Below are 12,132 nucleotides of genomic sequence, written 5' to 3'. Positions count from 1 at the left end.
GAGGATACGGTATACAGAAGAGGTTCTAGGGATCTGGGGTGGGAAAGGGTTATATGGAAAATGCCAGGGAGTTGACTTAAATTACATGCCTTCCATGGTTAAATAGGTGTCATAGTAGTTTTAAAGAAGTGAGAATTACTGACTGTTGCGCCGTTCTCCTGGGAGTGGCTGTGTGTGTAATTTGAAAAGCTCCCTATGTGTGTCTGATATATTCTCCCATCTTGCAAACCACTGCAGAATAGAATTCTACAACACCGGATGTATGTGTTTACATGTGTGACTTTCCTACCAGATTCTGCACTAACTGATGGTGGGCATTTCATCATGTGCAAATCTTCATCCCCAGCACTTAGCCCGGTGTTCTGCACACAGGTGTTCATATGTTGTACAAGTCAAATCATCTCCTTTCTCGTTGATCTCATGGTTACATTTTATTGTCACTGACATTTTATTTTTATTTTTATTTACTTTTTTGGGTCACTGATATTTTAAATGTGAGGAAAAAGAGGCCCCACAAGATTGAGTAACTTGGCTGTGTCGTACATACAGCTACGAAGTGGTTCAGTAAATACCTTGTCCCAGTGTCAATCCAGGCCCTTCCACTGGCCCATCACCTCTGCTTCCTCCTAGATCTGCCACCACCATCACAAGGCAGGACAAGAGGATCATTTACCAATGGGGTCGAGCATTTCTGGAAGACCTCACTAAATTCAATTCAAAGTATCCTCTAAGGTTTGCACAGCTGGCCTTCTCACTCCCTATAGGCACACTTCTTGATACATCAGGTGAGAAGAATAAATATTAAGATAGGAGCCATTTCATATTGGGCTCACTGTAGAGAAAGACTCAGGCTAAGTGGGAGCACAGGAGAAATGACTACGTGAAGGTGGTGAAGTGTGTGTCATAGTTCCTGGTAAGCCTCACCCCTTTTATCTGATCAAATAAGGAGTTTGTTTTCGCATGTTTCTTATATGAATACTAGGATTTTTCAAACAGGCAATTAAAAGCACTGTTCCTCTTTAGGTTTCTCCTTAACCAAAAGATTGATATGTGGCTGCTGTCTTTAATACATGGACTATATGCTAAGGGGGAAAAAAGGAAAATGCCGAGAAAGGATTTTTATGAGAGGATATTTTATGACTGAAAAATGCAGAGAAGCAGTAGGGAAACCTAGCTCCTCCATGGTCTGTGAACAAAAAGCTCCTGACTGGTAAATACCTGCTCCCTACAAGGTAGCATCAACGCTCAGTGGGCCGGAATTCTTCCAGGAAAGCTGCTGTGGAAAACCGGGCAGCTTCCACAGAGCCTGTGGATCTAAGGATGGTGAAAGTAAGATCCTGAAAAGCCAACAAAGCGTAGGGGAGCTATCTCAATGGGTAGACACTCATGGGGGTGATTCTTTTTTTTTTTTTTTTTTTTAAGATTTTATTTATTTATTCGACAGACAGAGATCACAAGTGGGCAGAGAGGCAGGCAGAGAGAGAGAGAGAGGAGGAAGCAGACTCCCTGCTAAGCAGAGGGCCCAATGTGGGGCTCAATCCCAGGACTCTGGGATTTTGACCTGAGCCGAAGGCAGAGGCCTTAACCCACTGAGCCACCCAGATGGTCCATGGGGGTGATTCTTGATTAGAATTGTCTTGGTGGAATGAGCTTCAGTGAGGAAGAAGTACAAAACATGAGGAGGGTAATGGCCACCACCAGTCATGCAGCTTGACTGGGATTCGGTAATCCGTTTGCTTTTGAACAAACAGTAGTACCTCCAAAGGCAAGGGAGTTGGGTCGGGGGAGCACGGCCTACTCGGCCTGCACCTCCAAGTCTGGCAACATGGACGGGCTTAACACCATGTAAGGATTGAAAGACAGAGGAAACATGAGGCAGGAGATGGGTACATAGGGCAACTAGACGGCCAAAGACCAAGTTTGCCAAAAGAGAAAATTTGCCAAGGGATGACCATGCACCAGGAAAGGGGAAGTGTTTCTCTTTCTCTTTTACTATGGCCCTGGAAGCCTTCCCGGAGCTTCCTTGGCTTAAATTCTCCCTTCCTTTCTCTGTGCTTCAAAGTCCATTGTTCATCCTTTGCTAGAATAGATGTTTTTGTAGTTATCTGAGTCTAAGCCCCTGAAAGGGAAATAACACTTAACAGTAATCAAATGTACTGGCTACTTGAACATTGTTATTTCATTTCAGTCTTAGAACAATCCTGTAAAGCAACAACTGTTATTCTCCTCAGGAAACTAAGCCTTAGAAAGTTTAATATTTTATTCAAATTCACAGAGCACTAAGGAGCAGAGCAAAAATTCAAATCTAGTTCTGTCTGAACCTGAAATCTTTGTTCCAGAGATGGCTCGTCTCCCATGAGGCCCCGAATCAGTTCTTGTGCATCATTTCCCCCTCAGGGAACCTAGCACAGTGACTTGTACAAGCGAAGTCTTCAACATGTGTTTACTGAATTGATTTTGAGTTTGTCAGTCTTTTGGGGTGTGTGTGTGGGGGGGGGGGGTTGTTGAATTGACCTCAGGGTATTATTATAACACGAGAACACTTGTTATGAGAGATAGACCAGACATAAATCTTGTCTCCCTTCTCCCTTCCTTGTCTCATCAACCCCCACTCCATTCTGCTCTAGATTTGGATGGGAGGTTACTTTTTTGGATATTGGGGTTGGCTTCCTGGGAATTTTTGAAGGGCCAGATGACAACACTGAGGTATGGGGGAATTCTGTCCCAGTGGGATAAGACTCAATCAAAGGCAAGTGGGAGGGAGGAGTTCTTGTAATCCCTGTGGAGAAAGTCCTACCAGCGAACAATGAAAGCTATGTTTCTGAGTCATCTGGGAAGTACTGGCCAGTAGAGCAACTCATTGCTTCATGTGGCCTTGCATTTGACCTTTCTTCCTCACCTGCACTGCCTTGGGCACCCTCCCACCTGCCAAGTAAAACATCAGCCCTTAAGGAATAGAGGCGTGATATGTAACAGAAATAATCCAATAGGGGGCGCCTGGCTGGCTCAGTCAGTAGAGCACGTTGTTCTTGATCTCAGGATCATGAGTTCCAGTCCCTCATAGGGCCTGGAGCTTGCTTAAACAAACAAACGAAGAAATAAATAACCCAAGAAACTCTAACAAACATATATGTACCTAGAACAGAGCCATGAAATAGATTTGTAAAGGAAAAACAACATCAACAACAACAAACTGACGTGACCCGGAGAGACTGGCAAACTCCAAGTCATACTGGGAGAGTTTATTATTCTCCTCTCAGAAGCTGGCAGATTTCAATACTTCTCCCTTTGAAGCAGAGATAAAGAAAAAAGGAATTAAGTCTGTACCAGGTTTAAATGAGAAAAAGGATACAAAATGTCTTTGAACGACCAACCGGAATGTGGAATCCTATTCAATAATCATAACAGGGTTTCTGCAGACATATAGGCTTGGGGGTTCAGAAAAATGACACATTTTAGGATATGACAACTTTGTAAGTCGGGGAGAACCCGGTTCTCAAAGTCAGGGCACAGGGCTAGGGCACCTCAGTTCATACACGCAGGTCCTCCCTGGCCTAAGGCTCCTGGGTCAGTCCACATGAAACATCTCCCCAGGAAACCAAACACTGCTGGCTCAAGCCCGCACTGAGCTGTTAGAAGGTGGGCTTCTGAGGATTTGTGGTCTCTGCCACCAGCCTCCCCATCCTTTAGCTCTTTCCATGTGATGAAAATCTACTTTCCAAGCAAAGTTAACTCTGAAACCAGAGAGCTATGAGAAAGCTGTTTCGGGGCTAATGCTTTTCCTGAATTATGCATTTGAAATCCTTGGTTGTCTTTTACAGTGAGCATCAAATTTTTACCCTGGTATAGCCTCTCTCTCACTGTCCATGCAGTTACTATCACTTGAATTCCTGCCTCCTTGAATAACTTTGTAATCTGGAGTTTTCCAATGACACATTTGATAAATTTAAAAAATATTTTCCATTTTTTCCTTGTTATAAAAGCAATGCCCATTCATTGTAGAAGACTTCGAAAATACTTTAAGAGCAGAAAGAAGAAGATAAAGTTCACTCATTATCCTATCACTCACTGGTGGCCACTTCCATGTTTTATCTTAACCCGGCCACATCTTTTTGAAGCTGACTAACCAGATTTTCTCAAAGTTCTCAGGCCTGCTATTCCCTCCCACCTCTGTCCTTTCTTTTCTTCCGTTGGCACCTCCCCCCACCATTTCCCTTTATGTCTGCTATTCATCACTAAGTAACAAATAGCTCTCCCAAATTATAATTTTAAATCTCATTATATTTTATTAACTCAGAAAATTTAGGTGTAAGAGGTCCATAGGTGAAGACATGAATTTGTTCCTCAGATTCGATAAAAAAGGTAAACTACTCGCACAAGTCATCTGAGGGATGGATTGCGTGAGACATGGGACGACAGAATCACTTCCTGGCACTATCCCCAACACGCTTTCTCCCCAGTTCTGCAGAGTCACCAGTCTGGAAGCGCAAAAGCTATTTACTGTGTCCTAATAATAATGACACATAGATATAGAGTACTTACCATGCACCAAGCCCTGTTAGAAGTACTTTGTATGGACTAACTCATTCAGCTTTTTTTAAAAATATTTTTTATTTTTTATAAACATATATTTTTATCCCCAGGGGTACAGGTCTGTGAATCACCAGGTTTACACACTTCACAGCACTCACCAAAGCACATACCCTCCCCAATGTCCATAATCCCACCCCCTTTCCTAACCCCCTCCCCCCAGCAACCCTCAGTTTGTTTTGTGAGATTAAGAGTCACTTATGGCTTGTCTCCCTCCCAATTCCATCTTGTTTCATTGATTCTTCTTCTACCCACTTAAGCCCCCATGTTGGATCACCACTTCCTCATATCAACTAGAGCGTATCATGCTTAGCGAAATAAGTCAAGCAGAGAAAGACAACTATTATATGATCTCCCTGATAACTCATTCAGCTTTTACACTAGTCCTGCATCAGAAGTACTAGTGGTATCGGGCGCCTGGGTGGCTCAGTCGGTTGAGGATCTGACTCTTGATTTCAGCTCAGGTCATGATCTCAGGGTCCTGGGATCGAGCCCTGCGTGGAGCCCCACATCAGGCTCTGCCATCGGCAGGGAGTCTGCTTGAGAACTCTCTCCCTCTCCCTCTGTCCCCTTCCCTGCTTGTACTGTTTTGCTGTCAAATAAATAAATCTTAAAAAAGAAAAAAAGAAGTACTAGTGATATCACCCTATTTTGCAGAGGAGGACACTGAGGCACAGAAAGATTAAGTGACTTGTTCAATGTCCCAAAGTTACTAAGAAACAGAGCTAGGATTTGAACCCTGGTGGTATGTTTCCAGAATCTATAGTTTCAAACCACTGTGCTACCCTGAATCCAGGATCCTTCATATTCTGCAAGTTGTGATTTCTATAGCATGGGATGTGAGACACAACTTAAGGCAGTTCGTGGAGAAATGTTTAAATATTTTGTTTATTTTTATTAGCTACTTACTTATAAATTAACTAATATTATACTTTAATGTGTGTTAGAAAAATATCTTTCACAAGTGTGGTATCACAAACATTTTTGCTTAGAATGAATAAAATTTAAAGTCAATTTCAAGAAAATTATTCAAAATAGTACAAAGGGTATGTAAAGGTTGCAAAAATAAATTGTAGCTCTTATACCTAATGCCTCAGCCATGGGCTGGCTGCGTGATAGGCAAATAGGCCTCCCTCACTGAAGTGCACCAGAATCTGTCCCAAAGGAGTCAGAGTCCAGAGGGACAGTGTTCTGGCCACTCAGATAGCCATTTGTAGTGGATAAATAAACATGTATTCGGTCTGCCCCTCCTTGGAATTTTATTTCCCTGACTTGATGCTATGATCCTATAAAGCTCCTGGCTATACAGAAGTTGAAGAAGTTTTTCAGTTTGGTATAAGGTCCTCTTTATGACAATGCAAGAGGTATTTTTTCGTTAGTTTCAGTTACAGGAATAATAGACTTTTATTTTGGGAAAGCTTGAATACATTGTTTTGCTACAATAAATCTTAGAGTCCAATTAGTAGCCCATTGTCTTAGTAATTAGCAGCTTTCATACCTTGGATATATAAAATTTAGAGTGTACAATTTTTAAACTATGCCTCATCTTATCACTTTCCTTCATTCTTTATTCACAGTTATTTTCTTCCAGGGCATATAGATCTATATAATACATTTTATATGTTGTGTGGAATAAAACAAAAGCAAAAAAATAAAAAATAAAACTAGTATTCTCCCAAATAACTAAATGTTAAGTGGATTGTGACTCAAATCAGCAGTTGCAAGGAAAATGTAGAATTTTTCCCCCCATCAGTCACAATTAATTTGCCTTTGTGGGGCAAACCTAATTCAGGAGTCTTTTCCAATCCCCCAGAATATATATTCGCAGTGCATTTGACAGCATCTTTTTTCCTTTCCTGCCTCATATCACCATAATAGAACTAATTGCCTGAGTGTGGCGCTCAAGCAAGTGGACTTATCCTTTTCCCCCCTACACAGACAGCCCAATCTATTTTAGACTGAGTCCAGGCATTTGTGAGCATGACTCTCTTGTTTTATTATAGTTCATGGTCAGTGTAGATGATTGATCTATTTAAAGTTAAAATACAAGAGCCTCTAAAGAAATTCCCAGTACAAAGAAAGAAGTAAGAAAGCCTAAGTGTTGGTCAAAACACTTCCCTGAGGCTGCTAAGGGTGCATATGAAGTCTCATTGCAAAACACTGAATGCTATTTTTGAGGGTTTTTTTCTTTTTTTTTTTTTTTTCCTAATGAAAACTCTCCAGGACCCTGGGTGGTGCAGTTGGTTGAGGATCTGACTCTTGGTTTCAGCTTGGGTCATGATCTCAGGGTCATGAGATCAAGCCTCTCATTGGGCTTTGTATTCACCATGGAATCTGCTTAAGATTTCTCTCTCCCTCTACCCTGTATTCACGGGAGTACAGGAAGACACATACCACCGGGCCTCTTGAAGGCAGGAGGACAAAGGCTTTCTGGATCTAACACAGCTGTGGCATCCAAGCATCTAGGGCAGCGTTTCCCAAACTTCAGTAGGCAACTCACTTGGGAACCTCAGAATGCAGATTCTGATTTAAGTCTGGAATTTAAGTCTGAGTTTCTGCATTCCCAACAGGCTCCCAGTGATGTCGCTGCTGCTGGTCTGCAGACCACACTTGGGGGAGAGAGGATCTAAATTTCTTTGTGTAAGAGTTATTCTTTCTCTGTCCTGTGTCTTTCCATGAATCTGTCTCTTCTGTCCCACTATTGCTTATATCTTAATCACAAACTCCACAAGGAAAAAGACTGAATTACCTCAGTGTGATGAAAATCTAAGCACCCTTTAAAATACTCTTTTGTACCTTTGAAAGATACCTTCTATAGAGCATTACTTACATAATCAGAAATGAAAATTATTTTATGTTATTTGTTACTAACAACATTATCACTTTGGCTGGGCAATGCTGGCCTTTCAGAAACCCAGAGCTGGTGAGAAAAATACAGATTTGAGAAGCAGAACACATCCTAAGGACAGAGTCAGCATCTTTGAAAGGAACTGCAGGATTCCCAAGGGGTCAGCAAACTGCACCCAAACACCAAGATGTAGGGGCCACTTTTAGGGAACAGGCTTGAACCTTAACCTTGAGCAAGGCAATAGGGTCCAAGGGACCACCAACCTGATGCAAAAAGTCTTATTAAGCCATACACCCTAACTGACCAATGGGATCCTTACAACCAGGCACAGTTCTGAAGATTACCAAAAAAGGTAAAATTCCCTGTGTCCCCATACTCTGCCCTATGACTATAGGCCCTCCCCACCCTCCACTGCCTCAAGGCTCACAGTCTCTCCTTTGCTGTCCTTCCTGTGGCTCCCTCCATCTCCTTTGCTCTGCCTTGGGTGAATTCTGTCACCACCCATGCCACGGTCCCCATGCAATCCACAAGAGCCTCCCTCTCCTAAACTGAGATCTCTCATGTTCTTTTCTGTCGGTGGGTGGGTCCAACCCTGCACTGCAGCTTGTGAGAATTAATAAAGGGAAATCTCCTTTAGAATGGAATTAGGAGGCTGCAAGGAGGAGCTCCCATGCCCTATCACTCATTATCAGTTGCAAGTCCAACAGGAAGAGTTGGACTTTGCATGTGTTTTCTACTTTATTACCTCTGCAGGAGGAAGAATGGTTTTTCCTTCTCCCAGCAGCAATGGTTCAGCCAATGAGAGACTGTCACAACTCAGTAAAAGCTGCTGTGCATCAGACTCTCGGTTTACTCCAATTGACTTCTTGTTTATAACAGCCTTCCCAACAACCCTCTTTGCTCTAGAAAAGAATCCTCCTCTCCTTCATTCTGGGGATCTGCCCAGGGTTTTGCTGTAGCTTCTTTGCTCTGGATGGCAATTCTCTGCTATTCCCAAATAAACCCATCTTTTGCCAGTAAAAGAGCTGGCAAAGAGTTTTATTTTTGAAGTTTAACAGTTCATCTGGGCTCACTTTGGAAGGTAGTCGGAGAGCTTTGTCATTCTACGAGGGCTACCTTCTTTAGCTATGCTTGCCATGACCCTGCTGCCTGCCTTGCATGGGGACACAGTGAGAGGAAGCAAGAGAGGGTCATCTGAGAGTGGAGTGTGCACAGGACCTAGAGGCAGCCTGTCGGTAATTAAAGGTGCTAATACAATATTTCTTCAGATTTGCACTAATTACTGGCTTAGGGCTTAACCAAAACAAGATGGTATGTTTTACCAGCCATTTCTATTTTATACCAAGTAACATCAGAGAAACAAATGTTGAATATCATACAGTTGGGTGTAAATCAGCTTATAGCTCCCCCCCTCCTTAAAAAAAAAAGATTTTATGTATTTATTCATGAGAGACAGAGAGATAGAGAGAGGCAGAGGGAGAAGGGGCTGCCCGATACTGGACTTAATCGCAGGACCCTGGGATCATGACCTGAGCTGAAGGCCAACTGAGCCATCCAGGTGCCCCAAGCCCTCCCCTTCTTTCCAAGCTCTAAGTTCAACTGAGAACTACTTCAAAGAATGGTCCAAAGACCCCAGCCTCTCAGGGCTTTAGAGCTGAAGGGTGGGTCCACTGTGCTAGGCTTCTGTGTTTCAGTGTAAGAAAAGTGGCTCTCCTTAGTGTGGGGCCTTGTCCTCCTAGAAAGTCATTAGTTTTTTAAGATCAGTTGCAAGAAGCTGCTTTCTGGACTCATGGGACTGGAAAATCTGCCGATCCTGTCTCAAATGGACCCCTACATCACCTCCCAACCCCTAATTGACCTCACGTACAAAGTGCACTTGGCTGAAGACTGACCCTAAGGGTCTACCTTCAATGCTGCCCTTTATAAGGTTCTGACAACACAACAGCATTTTCCCTGCTGGGGGTGCTCAGAGCACACATATGCTGCTAGAAGCATTTTATGAGCTGCTGAGAGTTTCAGACAGCTAGGGCAGGGATGAGAACTCAGCAGTATTTACTAGTTCAGCCCTGAAATCATTTCTATCACATGGTATAGACCTTATCCCATTGTGATGAGACAACTGGTATGTGTGGCTATTTATCTTTGGGTCATTAAATATGAGTCATGTTGGTTTGTTTTGCTGACATTCCCACTTCATCCCTGAAAACCCTCAAACACCAGCGGTTCTTTGACGTAATGAAGACTTTCATGGTGGCTTGAGGGTATTTACTTCCTTCACTTCCTTTTAAAAAAAAAGGAGGAAAGTCAGGGTGCCTATAGGCAGAAGGACAGAGGGGAAAACATCTCTGAAGTTGTGGCAGAGCTAACTACTGTCTTTGGAAAATGAGAAATGTTTAATGGGCAATTTTTTCTTTTTTAAGATTTTATTTATTTATTTGACAGAGAGAGATACACAAGAGAAAGAGGGAACACAAGCAGGGGGAGGGGGAGAGGGAGAAGCAGGCTTTCCGTGGAGCAGGGAGCCCAATGCGGGGCTCGATCCCAGGATCCTGGGATTGCGACCTGAGACCCTTAACAACTGAGCCACCCAGGCACCCCTAATGAGTGATTTTTTTAAAACGTATGCTGTAGGTGTGTGATGCAAACTCTCTCTGGCATTTCTCCCCTAAAATCTTCTGTAAAATATATGGTACTTACTATTGGTTTCATGTGATTGGAGAATTTAAGAGCACGTGGAGATCTGCATGTTCTGGGACATGAAGAGAAGAGCACGACAGCCCTCTTGAGCACAGGGGCTGGAAGATAGGAGCCCCTGGCTGTATTCACCCAGGTGGTGTACTTTTGGGGAGGTGTTACTCACACTGTAATATAGACAAATGTTGCCCCCAACATTGTGATACTCTCAATCTGCACAACCAGCAGTATTGGCCTGAAATGCAGGGGTAGACTGTGCTTTTTTATATCCATACATTTATAGAGCATTTCCTGGGTATATGGCTAGGATTTTATCCTTGCCCTAGAACTTCTTCTATGCTTCAGGGAAGGCAAAATGGAATGCAAAGATAAAAATGTAAGGTGGCAGTGCTAAGTGTTACATGAATAATGCAGAAAACTCTTCTGAGAAATACCAGCCCTATGAGATGCTCTGTGAAAAGTGTCCTGAGACCAATTAAGTTGGGGAAATACTCATATTCAGACCTTTCCTTGGAGGTTCTCCATGCATACAAGTGTATTAAAGGATCCTATCATTATATAATCTGCACATCATTTGTTAGCTCAGAGTTCCTCATTTATTTCAACACGGAACATGTTTTTGTGTAACATCTATTAGCATTCCAAGAAAATGGGGAGGAGCTTCTGTTGTAGAAGGTACATGCTGAGGATTTAGGGAAGGAAGGAATCACTTTGGGCTGGATTTACGGTTCTATGGAAGCATTTCAGGGAGGCAAAGGAAAAGTACACAGCCCCAAGAAATAGGCAACAGGTAGGTGAACAGATCCAGGGTGGAAAAAGAATGATCTGGAATCATGAGAGCAAGGCAGGAAGGCAGGAACACATAGGTGAGTTTAAAGACCTTTGAGCCTTGACTTGGGAAGAGGTTGGGAAAAAAAGTTGAAGAGGTAAGTAGGAACCAGATTTTGAGAGTAATAAATGTAGGCTGGAACTTTAACTTCATTCTGTACATGCCAGTAAATACAAGTTTATTTTTAGAACAGTTTTTGCATGGAAAATTGCCACATACCAAGCAATATAGAAGGTTGTTAGAGGTGTGAAATTTATTAAACAAAGAAGGCCATTAGACTGAGGTGGGCTCTAATACCTTGGTGGCTGGTCTACATAACAAACCAAGATCTAGGTCTATAAATGTCTCAAGGTTATGAAATCAACACGCTAAGGACAACCAATCATAAAGAGCCAAATAGGCCTTAGGTTATAGCCAATCAATGATTTCCCTTTCTCTATAAAAAGTCTCCCTTGGCTCCTGTGTGTGTGTGTGGGGGGGGTGGTGGGCAGATACTTCTAACCCCTTTGGGTGTGGTGCTGCCTGATTCAAATTGGTATGTGTTCAGATAAACTCTTAACATGTTTAATATGCCTTATTCTGATGGAGGAGAAGGACTCGGTAGAAATGAGAGTTATTCAGAGCCCAAAAAGAAGATGAGAAGACCAAGGTCAGGGCAGTGGACAGTAAGGGGATGTGGAGAACCCAACAGAGAGAGAACTAACTGGTCACAGTGGCAGGGAGGGGGGAAGAGAGGGGGGTTGCCACAAATGACTCCAGGGTAAAAGGACAAAAAAAAACAGGCTAAAGGGAGAGCAAGCAGATCTGAAAGGGGCAGGGCAAGTGTCACCTTGGCCTTTGTTTCAGGGTCAGTGGTTTAATAGTGTCTGGCTCAACTATAGTCTCTGGCTCCTTCTTGTGCCACATGAACAGGAGATCTGGCTGCAACTATACTTCTCAGTGCATTCAAACTGAAGTTATAGCTAGTCAAGTCCAAGCTGACTTTAACCGAGATCGAAAATATTCAGTCTCCATCTTTTTTTTTTTTTTTTTAAAGATTTTATTTATTTATTTGACAGAGAGAGATCACAAGTAGGCAGAGAGGCAGACAGAGAGAGGAGGAAGCAGGCTCCCCACTGAGCAGAGAGCCTGATGCGGGACTCGATCCCAGGACCCCTGGGATCATGACCTG

This window comes from Mustela nigripes, chromosome 5 (genome assembly GCF_022355385.1).
Source record: "Mustela nigripes isolate SB6536 chromosome 5, MUSNIG.SB6536, whole genome shotgun sequence".
NCBI classification, from domain to species: Eukaryota; Metazoa; Chordata; class Mammalia; order Carnivora; family Mustelidae; genus Mustela; species Mustela nigripes.
This window is presented reverse-complemented; position numbering follows the sequence as displayed.